The sequence below is a fragment of the Leucopleurus acutus genome (genome assembly GCF_964270905.1).
Source record: "Leucopleurus acutus genome assembly, chromosome: 14".
Classification (NCBI taxonomy): Eukaryota; Metazoa; Chordata; class Mammalia; order Artiodactyla; family Delphinidae; genus Leucopleurus; species Leucopleurus acutus.
The window spans coordinates 44678818-44697495 of record NC_139156.1 but is presented as its reverse complement, the minus strand read 5'-3'; the positions used below and the strand labels follow the sequence as shown (position 1 = coordinate 44697495).

The 18678-nt window shown below is 36.6% G+C and overlaps 1 protein-coding gene across 5 annotated transcripts in view; it reads right to left on the bottom strand.

The window, feature by feature from the left end:
- Window positions 1–18678, bottom strand: part of LOC309971598 (uncharacterized protein) — a 380232-nt gene that overhangs the window by 130695 nt on the left and 230859 nt on the right. For 3 of the 5 annotated variants that reach the window (XR_014326743.1, XM_082854806.1, XM_082854805.1), the window contains exon 4: window positions 13467–13566. The exons of the other annotated variants lie outside the window; for them this stretch is intronic. The gene's annotated coding sequence lies outside the window, so the exon portion shown is untranslated. The remainder of the gene's footprint in view (window positions 1–13466; window positions 13567–18678) is intronic. 5 annotated transcript variants of the gene reach the window in all.

Sequence of the window (18678 nt, the reverse complement as noted above, 5' to 3'; positions counted from 1 at the left end):
GTGGTGTGCTGGTTTTATCTTCTCTAGTTGTGGTGTGCAGGCTCCAGGGTGTGTGGGCTCTGTAGTTGTGGGCTCTGTGTTTTGCGGCACGTGGGCTCTAGTTGAGGTGCGCGAGCTCAGTATTTGTGTCACACGGGCTTAGTTGTCCCACGGCATGTGGGATCTTAGTTCCCTGACCAGGGATTGAACTTGCATCCCCTGCATTGCAAGGCGGATTCTTTACCACTGGACCACCAGGGAAGTCCCATCTTAAACCGTTTTTTAGTGTACAGTTCACTGATGTTAAGTATGTTTACACTGTTGTGTAACCAATTTCCAAAATTTTCTTTCTTGCAAAACTAAAACTCTGTACTACTAAACAAGTCCCCATTTCTCCTTCCCCCAGCCCCTGGCAACCACCATTCTACTTTCTGTTTCTATAAATTTGATTGCTCTGGATATCTCATATAAGTGGAATTATGCAGTATTTGTCTGTGACTGGGTTATTTCACTAAGCATAATATTCTTAAGTTTCAGTCATGTTGTAGTATGTGTCAGAATTTCCTTCCTTTTTAGGACTAAATAATAGTCCATCATATGTATATATTGCATTATGTTTTTCCACTCAATTGTAGTAAAATGCATAGCATAAAGTTTGATCAATTCTTCCCTTTTAAGAAGCCACATTGGCAGAGCCGTTGACTGTCACTCAGCGATTAGATACTGAAATGTACACAGTTGCTTTGACATTGTACAGATGGGCTTACATTTCCCTTTGCTTTTCTGCAATGCCCAGTGTATGGTGAGGGGTACTATAAAGAGCCACAAACAGCATTTGTTAATTGCTCTTTTCCTCGGGGATTGACGAGGATGTGATCTCCTCACCAAGACCCATAGGAGAAGCAAATATTATCCCAAGTACAGTTTATATTACATGAACACTGCAACTGGTCTTCTTTGGCTGTTTCAAGTAACACTCTTTTTCTGTTTTGATTGGCTCCTGGGAGACTTCAAAGTCAATGTACAGCCCAGCTTTAACAGCTGTGCGAGAATTTCTGGCATATATTTTTGAGTACCAACTTTAGCTCACCCTATTATATTTCTAAATGGCATTATATGCTTTGGAATGAGAAGGAGTTTATACATATACTTCATTTCATGAAATATCTCTATCTGTTTGACCTGAGAGAACATATATATTATTAAAGCCCATGTGGTTGCATTTAACAGAAAATTGACTCAAACCACTTAAAGCAAAAAATGGAGTTTTATTGGCTTATAAAACTGGAGGAATGGCTGGATCTTGGGCCTCAGATGTTATCAGGACAGTCTCTCTCATTTCCTGTCTCTGATTCTAGCTTTTGTTTCCTCTGTGCTGGCTGCATTCTTAGTAGGTTCTTCTATCTGGTGGAAACTTGGTCCCAGAAGGTCTAACCTACAGACCACCTTCTTAGGAATCCCACTGGGCCACGAGCATCTCCTCCCCAGTGGCTTCAGCTTAAACCCTGGAGGTTTCTCATTGGCCTTTCTTGGCCCATGTGCCCACCCGTGAGCCAATCACTGTAGCGGGAGGAGGCAGTGTTCTGGATGGCCAGGTCTGAGTTACATGGATCCCCCACCGCTAGGGATTGAGGCATGACAGTAAATTTCATAGACTTGAAATAAGAGTTAGGAATTGAGATGCTATTGCCAAAAGGAGTAGAAAGGGATTCTACACAGGCCAAAATGACTGATTTTCTCTACAACCTACTTAAAAGGATTCCCCAAGAATAGTAACCTCATTCCCCTTCACACAGGAATCTCTTCTGTAATGTTCTTGCCAGGTATTTCACCTGGTTTCCCTTTTTTTTTTTTTAATTAATTAATTTATTTTTTTAACATCTTTATTGGGGTATAATTGCTTTACAATGGTGTGTTAGTTTCTGCTTTATAACAAAGTGAATCAGTTATACATCCTGGTTTCCCTTTGAACACATCCCAGAATGGAGAACTCACCACTTCCTGTTGTCTTCCATTCCAATTCCAGACAACTCTAGTTGTAAGAAAAACATTCTTTATTTTAGCCACTCTGAGTCTTCCTGTAATTTCTAAGGGATTGTCTTGCTACCCATTAGAACTCCGGAATTTAAAATTTTAATCTCTTCTTTCTGAAAGAGTGCTTTAAATGTTTGAGTCAAATTTCAAGACTTTTTAAATATTTCATGTTCTACTTTCCCAGTACCTTCTGAAGATTCTTGATATAATCTCCATTCCGGATCAAGAATATTTTTTACAGATCCAACAGACTCCAATGATCTTTTGAACTTTACCAGCTACTAGAGGCTCCCTCCTTGTTTATCTTATACCATCAAATAATTTAATGGTTCAAACGTTGGAAATAGTTTCCAAATACTGATTAAAATCTGCTTCTAACTCTGAGAGTAAGCCCTAAAATGGGATATTTTTTTCCAGTCATCACAATTTTGGTTCATATTAAGCTTAATATCAGTAGCTACCATTTACTGAGTGCCAGATTTCCTACATCATTTATAATCCTTATAATAATTATCAGAAGTAATTACTATGATTACTATCCCATTTTACAGATGAGGAAGCTGAAACTTGGTTTAAGTAGCTTCAAAAAGATCTCAAAGTTGATAGATGGTTGATTAGTATTTGAGCTCAGATATCTTTGACTCCAAAACCAAGTTTTTTTCATCACATTCCAAGCTTGTCACTTGAGGTCAACTAAGATCATCAGATCTGTTTCTTTTGTCAATCACTTCTTCCACACTTGTACGTATGGACAAAGAATTTGGTGCTCATCTTAATGCAGGGCTATGCATTAAAAGAGTTAACATAGCAAGTCTGAGACTGCTATCTTTAAAAAGGCCTGCTTTCAGGGTTAGCCCTTGACCAGCACCTGGAGTCTTGGATTTTGGGAGAGTTCCTGCCATTCCCTGATAAGAATGGCTCACTATGCCTAAACTGTTTGTGCAGACAATATAGTTTATACTGAATACCTGCTTTCCTTCTGGGAGCATGGATTTTGGTACATGTGAGACAGAGGGTGCCTACATGGCTAACCCATAATAAAAACCTGGGCACTGATTCTCTAATGAGTTTCCCTGGTAGATGTTTAACACATGTTGTCACAGCTCATTGCTGGGAGAATTAAGCACATCATGTGTGACTCCACTGAGAGAGAAGACTCTTGGAATCTTGCACCTGGTTTCCTCTGGACTTTGCTCCATGTGCCTTTTCTCTTTGCTGATTTTGTTTTGTAAACTTTCACTGTAATAAATCATAGACATGAGTACGACAATATGCTGAGTGCTCTGAGTTTCCCTAGCAAATCACCAAACCTGAGGGTGGTCTTAGGGACCCCTGGCATAAGGTCTTTATATTTGTTCCTGTTAAATATAATCCTGATAAGGTAATTTTGAATCCTGATCCTCTTATTCGTTTTTGTTGTTGTTGTTAATGTTTAACTCCATATACATTCCTTCTAGGTTTTCATTCCAGTCCTTGATAAAAATTTTAAATGAGAGGGTCAAAACACAGTATTGTGATTGTTTCCTGAACTCTTCCTCTGTGTTAAGATTAAGCTATTAATCAAAATGTTAGGGCAGAGCTAAGGCAATGGAAACAAAAGCAAAAATAAACAACTAGGACCTAATTAAACTTGAAAGCTTTTGCACAGCAAAGGAAATCATCAACTAAACAGAAAGACAACCTACTGAATGAGAAAAAATATTTGTAAATGATATGGCTGATAAGGGGTTAATATCCAAAATATATAAACAGCCCCTACAGCTCAATATCAAAAAAATAAACAACCCAGTCAGAAAATGGGCAGAAGACCTGAATAGACATTTTTCCAAAGAAGACATAAAGATGGCCAACAGGCACATGAAAGATGCTCAAAAATCACTAATCATTAGAGAAATGCAAATCAAAACCACAATGAGATATCACCTCACACCTGTCAGAATGGCTATCATCAAGAAGACCACGAACAGCAAATGTTGGTGAGGAAATGGAGTAAAGGGAACCCTTGCACACCGTTGGTGGGAATGTAAATTGGTGCAGCCACTGTGGAAAATAGTATGGATGTTCCTCAAAAAATTAAAAATAGAACTACTATATGATCCAGCAATTCCACTCCTGGGCATTTATCAGAAGAAAATGAAAATGCTAATTTGAAAAGATACATGAATCCCAATGTGCACAGCAGCATTATTTACAATTGCCAAGATATAGAAGCAATTTAAGTGTCTATCAACAGATGAATGGCGATACTCAGCCATAAAAAGGAATGAAAGTTTCCCATTTGCAACAACATGGATGGACCTGGAGGGTATTATGTCGACACAGAGAAGAGCAAACATTGTATGTTATCACTTACCTGTGGAATCTAAAACATAAATGAACGAATAAAACAAAACAGAAACAGACTCACAGATATAGAAAACAAACTAGTGGCTACCAGTGGCAAGTGGGAAGAAGGGAGGGGCACAATTGGATAGGGGATTAAGAGATTCAAACTACTATGTATAAAATAGATAAGCTACAAGGATATATTGTACAGCACAGGCAATATAGCCAGTATTTTATAATAACTTTAAATGGAGTTTAATCTATAAAAATTTTGAATCACTATGTTGTACACCTGAAACTAATATAATACTGTAAATCAACTATACCTCAGTAAAAGAAAATGTTAGGGCAGAGTTGCTAAACCAGTTATACATTTTTTACAAGTGGTATTGAAAAGAACATACTTCATTATATTATTCTCTAAAATTTCCTAGGAGATTTTGTCATTTTCAAAATTAAGACATATAGTCCAAGGTGTTCTCATTCTTTTGTTATGTAGTTACAGTGTATTTAAAAAATAACTGGAGCCATTCTGACATTATTTACTCTTCCTGAACCCATATTCCTCCCTTATAATTATCACATTCTTATTACAATTGATAAATAACAATTTGTTTAATTGTATTCTGAGGATTTTTAGATTTTATCAATGACAATATTTGCATCTTATAGTTTTTAGAGTGTATTGATTTTTCCTGTTTAAATATCAGACCATTTCCCTATTTCTTGTCTTCTGCATTCTTTTATGGAATTGATCCATTTCATCTAAGCTATCAAATTTGTGGACATATAGTTGTTCATAATATTCCCTTTTTCTTCCCTTTTTATCCTTTTTATGTCCATGGGGTTAGTAGTGATTGCCCATCTTTCATTTCTCATCCTAGTATTCTGTGTCTCTCACTTTTTTTCTTGGTTAACCTGGCTAGAAGTTTATCAATTTTACTGATTTTTTTCAAAGAATTAGATTTTGTTGATTTTATCAATCGTTTCTGTTGCCAATTTCATTGATTTCCACTCTAATTTTTATTTCTTTTCTGCTTGCTTTAGGTTTATATTGCTTTTCTTTTTCTAGTTTCCTATGGTAGAAGCTTAGATTCTTGATTTTAGATCTTTCTTTTCTAGTATACACATTCAATACTATAAATTTCCCTCTAAGCACTCCTTTTGCTGCATCCCACATATTTTATGTTTTTATTTTCATTTAAACAAAATATTTTAAATGTCCCTTGAGATTTCTTCTTTGACTCACATGTTATTTTAAAATATTTTGTCAAATCTCCAAATATTTTGGGATTTTCCAGGTATCTTTCTGTTATTGTTTTCTGGTTAATTTTATTGTCATCTGAAAGCATACTTTGTATGATTTCTATTCCTTTAAATTTGTTCAATGTGTTTTATAGCCCAGAATGCAGCCTATCTTGGTGAACGTTTCTAATGAGCTTGAGAGGAATGTGTGTTTTGCTGTTGTTAGATGAAGTAATCCATAGATGTCAATTAGATCCAGATGGTGTGGTCTAATTAAACTATGTTCTTACTGATTTTCTGCCTACTGGATCTGTCAATACTGATAAAGAGGTATCGAATTCTCCACTATACTAGTGGATTCATCTATTTTTCCTTGCAGTTATACCAGCTTTTGTCTCATATATTTTGACATTCTGTTGTAAGGTGCACATATTAAGTATTTTGTCTTCTTGGAGAATTGGCCCTTTGTCGTTATGTTAATGTCCCTCTTCATCCCTGATGATTTTCCTTATTTTGAAGTCACCTTTGCCTGAAAGTAATACAGCTGCTCCAATTTTCTTTTGGTTTTTGTTAGCAAAGTATATCTTTATCTATCCCTTTACTTCTAATCAATCTGTGTCTGTTTTTAAAGTGGGTTTCTTATAGACAACCTAGAGCTTGGTCTTTTTAAAAAATCCATTCTGTCAGTTGCTGTCTTCTAAGTGGTATATTTAGATCACTGATGTTTAAAATGATATAGCTGGGGGAACTTCCCTGGGAGTCCAGCGGTTAAGGCTCCGTGCTTCCAATGCAGGGAGGGTGGGTTCGATCCCTGGTAAGGGAACTAAGATCCCACATGCCATGTGGCATGACCAAAATACATAAATAAAATAAAAAAATAAAATAAAATGATATAGTTGGATTACTATCTACCCTATTTGTTTCTGTTCTCTATTCATTATATATTATAAGCTACAATCACCCAATGCATTGCTGTTATGAATATTTTGAGCAGTTATTTATTAGAACTAAAAATTTAAAAAATAAAAGTTTTTATTTTACCTTCACTTATTCCTTCTCCAATGATCTTCCTTTCTTTATGTAGATTTGAGTTTCTATATCATTGTCCTCCTCTCTGAAAAACTCCTTTTAGCATTAATGCAAGGCAAGTCTACTAGGGACAAATTCCTTCAACTTTTGTTTGTCTGAAAACGTCTTTACTTCACTATTTTTTTTTTTTTTACATCTTTATTGGAGTATAATTGCTTTACAATGGTGTGTTAGTTTCTGCTTTATAACAAAGTGAATCAGTTATACATATACATATGTTCCCATATCTCTTCCTTCTTACGTCTCCCTCCCTCCCCCCCTCCCTATCCCACCCCTCCAGGCGGTCACAAAGCACCGAGCTGATCTCCCTGTGCTATGCGGCTGCTTCCCACTAGCTATCTACCTTACGTTTGGTAGTGTATATATGTCCATGCCTCTCTCTCGCTTTGTCACAGCTTACCCTTCCCCCTCCCCATATCCTCAAGTCCATTCTCTAGTAGGTTTGTGTCTTTATTCCTGTCTTACCCCTAGGTTCTTCATGACATTTTTTTTTCTTAAATTCCATATATATGTGTTAGCATACGGTATTTGTCTTTCTCTTTCTGACTTACTTCACTCTGTATGACAGACTCTAGGTCTATCCACCTCATTACAAATAGCTCAATTTCGTTTCTTTTTATGGCTCAGTAATATTCCATTATATATATGTGCCACATCTTCTTTATCCATTCATCTGATGATGGACACTTAGGTTGTTTCCATCTCTGGGCTATTGTAAATAAAGCTGCAATGAACATTTTGGTACATGACTCTTTCTGAATTATGGTTTTCTCAGGGTATATGCTCAGTAGTGGGATTGCTGGGTCATATGGTAGTTCCATTTGTAGTTTTTTAAGGAACCTCCATACTGTTCTCCACAGTGGCTGTATCAATTTACATTCCCACCAACAGTGCAAGAGGGTTCACTTTTCTCCACACCCTCTCCAGCATTTATTGTTTCTAGATTTTTTGATGATGGCCATTCTGACTGGTGTGAGATGATATCTCATTGTAGTTTTGTTCACTATTGAATGATAATTTTGCTGGTTACAGAATTCTATGCAGAATTTCTTAACACTTAAATATTTCATTCTGAATAAAAGCAAGAATAATTTCTGAAAAGAAGTCTAACATAAGTCTTATCTTTGCTCCCCTATAGGTAATGTATTTTTTTTCTGGCTTTTTTCAAGATTTTCTCCTTGTCTTTGGTTTTCTGCAGTTTGAATATGGTATGCCTAGCTGTAAAATTTTTGGTAATTATCCTGCTTGATGTTTTCTAATTTCCTGGATCTGTGGTTTGGAGTCTGTCATTAATTTTGGAAAATTCTCAGCCATTATTACTTCAAATATTTCCTTCACTTTCTTCTCTGGTATTCCCATTATGCATACGCTGCACCGGTTGTAATTGTCTCCCAGTTCTTGGATATTCTTTTCCTCTTTAATTATTATTCTTTTTTCCCTTTGCATTTCAGTTTGGGAAATTTCTGTTGACATATCTCAAGCTCACTGGTTCTTTCCTCAACCATGTCCAGTCTACTGGTGAGCCTATCAAAGGAATTCTTCTTTCTGCTAGAGTATATTTGACTTTTAGAATTTCCTATGAATTCTCTCTTAGAGTTTCTATCCCTCTGATTACATTACCCACTTGTTCTTGCATGTTGTCCAGTTCTTCCATGAGAGCCGTTAGCATATTAATCATTGTTATTTTAAGTTCCTGCTCTGATAATTCCAAAATCTGTGTCATACTTGAGTCTGGTTCTGTTGCTTCTTCTGTTGATTCTTCATACTGTGTTCTTTCCTTCCTTCAGCATGCCTTGTAATTTTTATTGAAAGTCAGGCAATATACATTGGATAACAGAAATTGAGGTCAATAGGTCTTTAATGTGAGGGTTTATTTTCATCTGATTAGAGTTGTGCTGTGTTTGCCCTTCGCTATAGCTATAGATGTCTAAGGCTTCAATTTCTTCCATTGTCTTTGTTTTTGTCCCCCCTGTTATCTTTGGTTTTCCCTAGAAACTCCTTCTTAAATTATTTTAGCTGTAATCCCCCTGTTATTATACAAGATCCCTGTTCCTGACTCTGGCAGCTTCTACTTCAAGTTATTCTCTGTATTCCACTCTTTCTCCAATTTTGGAGGCATCATTTTGCCCTGTGACCTCAATTTTCTGAAGGATCTAAGAAAAGATGTTGGTTTTGTTTCTTCTGCTTTTTGCTTGTTATGAGGATGGTATTGATGATGTTTTTACATGTCAGAGCAGAAACTGGAAACTGTCCCATTCTTTATGATTCCTCAGTGATAATAGACAAGACTTTGCTCTAAGATCATGCCTGTGGTTTTTTCTACACTTTCAAGATATAAAAACCTGGACCTGAATATATAAATTCATGCAAATAGTTATATATTCTCTTTCTAAGTTCTTGCCATAGGCTGACGTGTTCTACCATTTCCAACGTGGAAGAGAGTCCACAAGTGGAAGCTTGGGGAACAAATGATAGAAAAACAAGTCATAGGATAAGTAATGTGGTGATAGTGATAGATTCCAGTGGGATCATTTACTTAGTGCCTGTCACCCCTATTGATCTACAGAGTTACCTATAAAACCCAAGCCCACCCACTTCTACCCCACTCCAAACTTTAATAGCTATGCCTTAAACAATGTTTTTAAAACGGGAAACCCACTAATTCCACCAAGTTCATCCATGTTGTTGGAAATGCCAAAATTTCATTCTTTTTTATGGCCGAGTAGTATTCCATTAAGTGAAATAAGTCAGACAGAAAAAGACAAGTATGTATGATATTTCTTCTATGTGGAATCTAAAAAATACAACAAACTAGTGAATATAAGAAAAAGAAGCAGACTCACAGATATAGAGAACAAATTATTGGTTACCAGTGGGGAGAGAGAAGGGGGATGGGAAATATAGGGGTAGGGGAGTAAGAGGTATGAACTATTAGGTATAAAATAAGCTACAAGGATATATTGTACAATATGGGGAATATAGCCAATATTTTATAATAACTATAAATGGAGTATAACCTTAAAAAATAAAATAAAACTGGAAACCCATATAGGGAGTCCCTTGATAATTTTGGATGAGTTTTGGTATCTAAGACTGTGCTATTGGCAATAATTCCTATTCATTAGTTAGAATACTTTTCTAATAAAGATGTTTAGATTTCCCTGATGTCCAACAAGAGCCTGGAGAAAATTCCTGGACATAATGCCAGCTGAAGGGCTTGGGCCAACATGATGGGAAGTCCAGCACTGCCTGGGCATGTTTTATTCTTCCTGACTCCTTTCCCAGACTGTGGGAGCGCCAAGTGTTGGATGTGAGCTTCAGCAGGGATGGAAGCTGAGCCTGTACTCAACTTAATGACAGAAGTTGATGTCATGGCTAATCAGATAATAAAGCAATCAATTAGCACATCTGGCTATTAGTTGAAAGGATGGACTCCACCCAAGGGTGAGAATTTAGCTTTTCCTCCTCTGACATTTGCATTGGCTTTCCTCGCCTCTGTCCCTTGGCCTCTGCTGTTCTCTCCACTTGGAACACTTAGTCCTTATTCCCTCCCTCAGGTTATCTCCTCCTTATTCTCCAAGACTCTGCCCAGCATTTGTTTACCTGTGTGAAGCCCTTCCTGGCCACTCAAGCCTGATGCTGATCTTCCTGAGGAGAAAGGAGGTGAGCATCTGGTCCAATATCATTTCTCCTGTGTCTAAAATGACGCTCACCTTTCATAGTTGTGTGGATGAACTAATGAAATACATATTTCCAAGTTTATGTTCCTGGCAAGAACTAGTCTGCATTTGCCCATCTGCCCCATTAGACCACAAGCTCTTTGAAAACAAGAATTGAGTCTCTTATCTTGGTTCTCAGAGCCTAGTCTAGAATCTGGCATGTAGTGAAGGCTCAATAAATATTTAAATACAAAGTGAATGAATGAGATAGTGCCTGGCTACTTTGAGGTACCTCATATCATAGACATTTCAGTGCTTCCCTGCCCTTCCCACCTCTTCAACGGGACTAGGTAGCAGCTTTCCTCAGCTGCTATCCTAGGGTTCTAAGAGATATTATTTGCAGTGAAGGGCTAGTAGCCAAGATTAGTTTCCCATTAGCCTGAGGTGAACATGAAGTCATTGCTATTGGTTTGGCCCCCTTAACTAGGCCTCCTCACTAAGACAGGGAGTATCTCTATTTCAGCTAAGCAGGGAGGAAGAGAGAACAAGCCCAGAGCAGCCTATAAACCATACACAGCCTCTTCTCTGTCAGACACCACCTCGCCACACCTGGGCAGCTCACACCTGCTGATGCACAGTGATACTCTGTGGGAGCACTATCTTTTGAACTTCCCCATGAGAACTTGCAGGTAAGTGTCCAGACCAGAGTTGTGCATTCCAGGGCCCTGAGCAGACATGCACGCAGGGTCAGAGCCTGCTTATGCTTCTTTTGCCCTGAGCAATTATTAATAGTACCCGCTTTACCCTCAGGTGTTCTAGCTTTTATGATAAATGATATGTCCACCCTATATGCCTCCCACACATTTTGTTTACTATCTCCGTTACATACTGGAATATTCTCAAGCAAATCCAAGATATCATATTTTATCAAAAACTACTTCTGTTTTTAACCTCTAACAGGTAAGGACACAATAAATAATTGCAGTGTCTTTATCTTACTTAACAAAATTATCCATAATTCCTTCATATCATCAAATGTTTACATTTCTCGGATTGTCTCCAGAAAGTGTCTTTTGACAGTTGACTTATGTGAGTTAGAATCCAAAGAATATCACACACTGCATTGCTCAATGTATCCTTTAAGTCTCACTTCCTTCCCCCCTGCTTATATTTTACTTTACCTCTTTTTTTTCTTACTGTTTATTTATTAAAGAAAGCAGGTCAGTTGTCCTGTAAGTTTTCCCACATTCCAGTGGTGCCATTCAACACATTATTCTATCCTCTGACTTCCTACAAATGGTAGTTAGATCAAAGACTTAATCATGTACCAGTTCAAGTTGTTTGGAAAGGATATTTCATGTGTACCTCTTATTATATCACATCAGGAGACATTAAACATCTGACTGCCTTTCTTTTTGGATGTTACAATTGATCAGTAGGTCAGATGTTGTCACCTTTATCCCTCTATTATAACATTCCTCATCAAAATCTCACTTAAAGGTTTTGGCAGCCATGGATAATCACTGTCCAAATCTATCGTCCATTAGGGGTTACAAAGTCATAATTTTCTGTTTCTATCATTTCTTCTATTTACATTAACCAGAATCATCTATAAAGAAGCAATTATTTCTTATAATTTATATAGGAAGTGGAGGGTAAATGTTTTATTCTTTTCCTTTAATTATAAATTTTAAGAATAATGAATTAGTAATCTAATTGAATAGTAATATTCAATTTTTATAATATTCATTTATAATATATAATATATAATACATATATATATGTATATATATAATATATATAATATATTATATTATATATATTTTTATTATATTTTATTATATTTTATTATAATATATTATATATATATTATATATATAATATAATATATATAATATATAATATATTATATATTATAATATATAATATATAATACTCATTCATAAATTGAATATAAGTAATATTCAATTCAATATTCAAATAGTAATATTCAATATTTGAATATTATATTCAAATATAGAGTAATAATGAATTAGTAATCTAATTGAAACTTTACCAACGAGCATTTTGCTCTTTTAAAAATATGTATTAGAACTCATAAACATTTTAGACATAAATATTGGATTCCAATCCATTTCAGCATTATTACATTTGTGCTCAAATCATCCCATCTCAGACCAGTAGAAGTCCTTCAACTTGAAAGCCATAAAAGTTCATCTTCTCGTTCCAAACTTGGAACCAGCAATTTCTGCAAGAAGCCTTGAATTGCTTTAGTGGAAAATTGTGTTTAAGGCCCACAAGCTGGATCCTATGGGTACTAATTGTGATAGGGTTGTCATTGCTTTTAGGTGTTTTCAGTGGACAGAGCTAGAAAATGTCTCTTCTTTTAAGAGAAAAAATAATATGTCATAAGTTCTTATTGGTATTTCTTACAAATTTAAAATCACAGGGTTTTTATTTAACTTTGGTTTTCAAATATTATTGAACTTTTAAATATTATTTAACTTTTATTTCAAAAATAAAAATGGATAAACCATAAAATGGATTCTATCATAAGATTGTAATATACATATTACCTATTAACACTTAGAAAAGTGAATGAACCTGGACAATAAGCTGGAATGAACTAATTTCCTTTACTTTAAACCTGATTATTGGATTTGGGTTCAGATAATGTAAAACACTATCATATAATATTTTATTAAATTTCAGTTATATCCTGGTGAAAGGATGAAAGCTGTATGGAGTGAAAGAACTTGTAGATGATTAACACCAAGCTGTACAATAAGCAGTGTAAAGTCTGATATCTATTGTTAAAAATTAACTACACAAACAGGGTGGGCAAAGTTTAGCTTAACAGTTGTTTATGTCCAAAAAAACTGGGATTATTTTTAGTCTCTGCTAACATCAGTGAAAGTGGGAAGATGAGGGACTCAATCAGAGGCAAATCTACATGAATGAGATCGACACTTGGTGCAATGGAAGCTGAGACCATCCCTTACAAGAAATGAGAGGGAATAATTTAAAATATATACACAGCCAATGCCCACTTATGATAAAATATCTCCACAAACTAGGAATTAAAAGGAAGTCTTTCAATCAAATAAAAAGCATGGATGAAAAATCTCCACCTACCATCACACTTTTGATGAAAAATTGAATACTGTCTCTCCAGGATAAGAAAGATGAGAATTTCCACGCTTAACTCCTATCCAATATTATTACACTGGAAGTCCTAGCAAGAGCAAGAAAAGGAAATGAGAGACACAAAGATTAGAAAGGAAGATATAAACTGTCATTATTTACAGATGGCAATTGTATAAATAGTAAGCCTTATGGAATCTACCCAAAAAAAGGAAACTTCTGGAATCTGTAAGTAAATTCCATGAAGTCACAAGATTCAGGGCCAATACACAAAAATATCTATATTTCTATATACCATCAGCAATTTTTAAAATGAAATACAAATATTATTTTAAACTGATGAGGATGATTATAATTTTTGTGACTTTCTGTTTGAATAAAAAAAAATCCCACAAGGACTCAGAGGCAAAAAATATACAAATCAATTTTCACTGCAAAGTAAAGGAGCTGTTACAGTGGAGGATTACTGGACTGAATGTCAATATTATGACATAGTATGAGTGTGTTTCATGTTTGGTAATTTCAATCATTGTTGCTTTTGTTGTGGTCATCCATATACAATGCTTGGTGTCAGTTTATTTATCTCTTGTTAAAATAAAACACAGTGTGTGTGTGTGTGTGTGTGTGAAAAAATAAATTAATTAATTTTAAAAAACATCAAACAGGTATTAATAAATCTAATATGTGTAAGATCTCTACAGTGAAAACTAAAAATCATTGTTTAGGGAAATAAAAGAAGACCTAAGAGAATGGAGAAACACATGATCATGCTCATGAATTGAAAGACAATATGGGGTGTGTGTGTGTGTGTGTGTGCATATATATTCACAAATATGCACAAACTACTGATACAGGCAGCAGCAACATGGATGGATAACTGAAACATGATGTTGAGTAAGTCAAACTACAAAATAGTACATATTGCATAATTCCATGTATTAGAAACCATATAACGGGTAAAACAAATCTATGGAGTTTGAAATCAGAAAGTGGCTGCCTATAAATAAATTGCAAAGGGGCATGAGAGAAACTTAGGGCAATAGAGATGTTCTCTATCATATTTTAAGTGATGGTTACGTGGATATACAAATAACTGTTGAACTTCATTGCACTGAAAACTTTAGATATATCCATTTTGATTGTAAATTGTACATCAACAACCACCACTCCAACAAAATAAGAGGTCAGAAAAGGGCCATCCATGGGCTATATACTGCTGTTTTGTAATATCATGACGCATGGATATGACAAGGGACTTGACATTTTGCTTTCAGAAATAAACTGTAATGAATAATAGTAAATTATTTGAGAAATAAGTTATGAAAATTATTTAATGGCTAGAAATTCTTAGTCATTGACAGACAAATGTAATACTGATGTAACTGTGATACATCATACTCACATGAATTCCCTGTTAAGTATATTACATAAATTAAATGAATGTTATTTCAAATTCCCTAAAACACCTGTCAACAATAACAATTTTTGTGTTAACTTTATCTGGTTTTGGTTTCAGGGTGATGGTGGCCTCATAGAATGAATGTGAGAGTGTTCCTTCCTCTGCAATTTTTTGGAATAGTTTCAGAAGGATAAGTGTTAACTCTTTTCTAAATGTGTGATAGAATTCGCCTGTGAAGCCATCTGATCCTGGACTTTTGTTTGTTGGGAATTATTTCAACATAGATTCAATTTCAGTACTTGTGATTGGTCTATTTATATTTTCTATTTCTTCTGGTTCAGCCTTGGGAGATTGTACCTTTCTAAGAATTTGTCCATTTCTTCCAGGTTGTCCATTTTATTGCTATATAGTTGCTTGTAGTAGTCTCTTATGATGCTTTGTATTTCTGTGGTACCATTTGTTAACTTCTCCTTTTTCATTTCTAATTTTACTGATTTGAGCCCTCTCCCTTTTTTTCTTGATGGGTCTGGCTAGAGGTTTATCAGTTTTGTTTACCTTTTCAAAGAACCAGCTTTTAGTTTCATTGATCTTTTCTATTGTGTTCTTCATCTCTATTTCATTTATTTCTGCTCTGATACATGCACCCCAATGTTCACTGCAGCACTATTTACAATAGCCAAGACATAGAATCAACCTAAATGTCCACTGACAGATGAATGGATAAAGAAGATGTGGTACATATATACAATGGAATTACTCAGCCATGAAAAAAAGAATGAAATAATGCATTTGCAGCAACATGGATGGACCTAGAGATTATCATACTAAGTGAAGTAAGTCAGACAGAGAAAGAAAAATATCATATGATATCACTTATATGTGGAATCTAAAAAAATGATACAAATGAACTTATTTACAAAACAGAAACAAACTCAGACTTAGGAAACAAACTTATGGTTACCAAAGAGGAAGGGTGGGGGGTAGGGATAAATTAGGAGTTTGGGATTAACATAATCACACTACTATATATAAAATAGATAATCAACAAGGACCTACTGTATAACACAGGGAACTATACTCAATATTCTGTAATAACCTAAATGGGAAAAGAATCTGAAAAAGATTAGATATGTATATGTATAACTGAATCATTTTGCTGTACAACTGAAACTAAGACAACATTGTAAATCAACTATACTCTAATAGAAAATAAAAATTTAAAATATATGCGTTTAAAAAAATAACAAATTTAACCTCTAATGCAATTAATAATTTAACTTCTGATATCAGTACTCCAAAGCTGTGTGTGCGTGTGTGTGTGTGTGTGTGTGTGTGTGTGTGTGTGTGTGTGTGTGTGTGAATGAGAGAGGAAGATGGAGGAAGGAAGGGAGGGAAGAGGGGAGGAAGGAGGCAGAGAAGGAGGCAGACACAGAGAAATGAAGAGACACAAAGAGAAACACAGTATTCTGGCAAATTCAAAGAATTTTAAAGGTTGGTTTCTCTCCTACATCACCATCCACACAACTCCACACATACATCTTGATTTTGTGTTCTCAAAACCATGTATGTGTACAAATACATGTGTAAATCTTCCTTTTTCCCTTTCTGTTTTTACATCGTTTCATTCAATTTTATAGATGCAAAGCCTTGAAATATTGCCCAGAATCAAATACAGACTTGGTATCAGAGCTCAAGTTCACACCGGGTCTTCACACCCTTAGCCTTTAGCCTATAAGCCCTCTGATCCATGTTGGGGGCAGAGAGGTGGGGGGAACGGACTTGACTCAGGTTACAAGGAAGCCAGAGGCTTGGTGCTTGCTGTTTCTAGCAATGCAAGATTATGAGGCACAGATATTAGCTAAAATCCTCACGTGTTGATAAGGCAGAAACACAGGGACTATTGATTAAACATATGACTCGTTTGTGAACAAGATATAGTTCCTGTTTGTAGAAACCTAAGAAAATAGGGAGAAACATCTAATTTCAAAAACTAAAATGCCAAAGCAATTTCTCAAAGCCTTCACTGATGACAGAGAGAAAACACTTACGAAATTCTGATATGTGAAAATTGCAGATCTAAACTCCAGAAGGTATCTCTACTCTACATTTGGAATCAGTTAAATTAGTAAACATACCAAAAGGCATTTGCACTTTGCAGCATATTCTGCCAGTGACAGCAGAAAAGGTGAAGAGCACCAAGGGATTAATCAGAGACAGATGGAATTAAAACCAGAAGGGCTAAAACGGCCCATGGGTCAAAGGGAATTAAAATCTGGGCAAAATGTCCACATAAATGAAAATAATGCAATATATTCTATTGGGACATTTAACTGAAAATCTATTGCAGTTACCAAGCAGGTTTCAGCTAACCTCTTCATTCTGCAAACGTTGGAGAAGTTTGTAAGTGAACTTGACAGCACATAGTGTGCTTCAGACGGCCCAGTGTGCAAAAGTCTTCATTGAGACTGGAAGTCTTTTCTTAGTTCGTAAAAATAAACTTCCTAGGAAAAGGACATGCACGTCTGTATTTATTTCTGTATTTGTTTACATAGCACTTTATAAACTTGACTCAGTGCTTTGTGGTCATTTCAATTCAGCATCCCTTGCCACATTCCGAGGAGATAAGCAGTGACTGTGCCCACTTTGCAAATGATAAGGATGAGATTACACACATCATTTTTCTGGATTGCTCAGCATGAGAACAGCGGCCTGGGAACGCTGTGTGTGCCTCCTTGCCATACTGCCCATCTCCTCGCTTTGGAGATGCTCTCTGAGAACCCTGCTTTTCTCTCCACCCAGGTTCCTAAACCTCATGTGCTATGTCTGGTCACCCTCTGCACGTATGAGAACGCTTTTTGACAGCCAATAAAATATCTGCCTTCTACCTCTTCTCCCAGGTCCTCATGTCACAGCCCATGATGGGCAGGTCTGCTGAGTAGAAAGAGCCCAGCTCAGGACCTGGGACAGACCCCTAGGTCCAACAGTTCACCAGCCCATCCTTTAACTGCTCTGACCTTCGGTCTTCTCCATCATGGTATTGGGGTAATTCTTCCTCTTCCAATTGTTCTGAGGATTATGTAAAGACAAATGCCAAGTGGGAGGGGACTGTCATTGCCAGGGATTAGCTTCCTCCTGCACCCATTATACGCACACACCCTAAACACACACACACACACACACACACACACACACACACACAGCTGCCATAGGTTCCTGGGAGTGCAAAGTGCTCTACATTTCTAAGCCAGTTTTCACTTTTTAAAACATTTCACATAGTTGACTACAGTGGTCTGGAAGACCGCCAGCTACCTCTAGCTCTCCACCCCTCACATCTGCCTGCATCCTCCTAGAATCTATAGCTGGTGTATTGCCAGGCACCTGGCCATTCTGGAGGAAGAGCCCATTCAGAACCCAGTTCCTCCAGTCCAGGTCCTGCTGCATAACTGGACTGTGATGTCCAAGGGAGACCCCCCAGGGGAGGTGCGCAAGTGAGGAGAAGTAAAGCAAAACCTGAGGACCCCTATTCCCCGTCCTTGAAAGAGCATTGGTCCTGTCCCACCAACTGGGAGTATTTTCCTGGGTACCTGTACTGACTTGCTGCTCACTTGGGCCTTTCTCAGAGGAGGGAGGGCAGTAGAATGGTCGAAGGGAGGCACTGGTGGGCCGGCTTGCCAGGCCAGCAGCCCAGGGGAAGCTGCATCTGCATTAGTTCAGCTTGAGCCTAAGGGCTAGTCAGGCCCACTGAGCAGGCATCAGGGCTTCCACACTAAGCTGGACCGTCCCTCAGAGAGCAGGTGCTCTGGT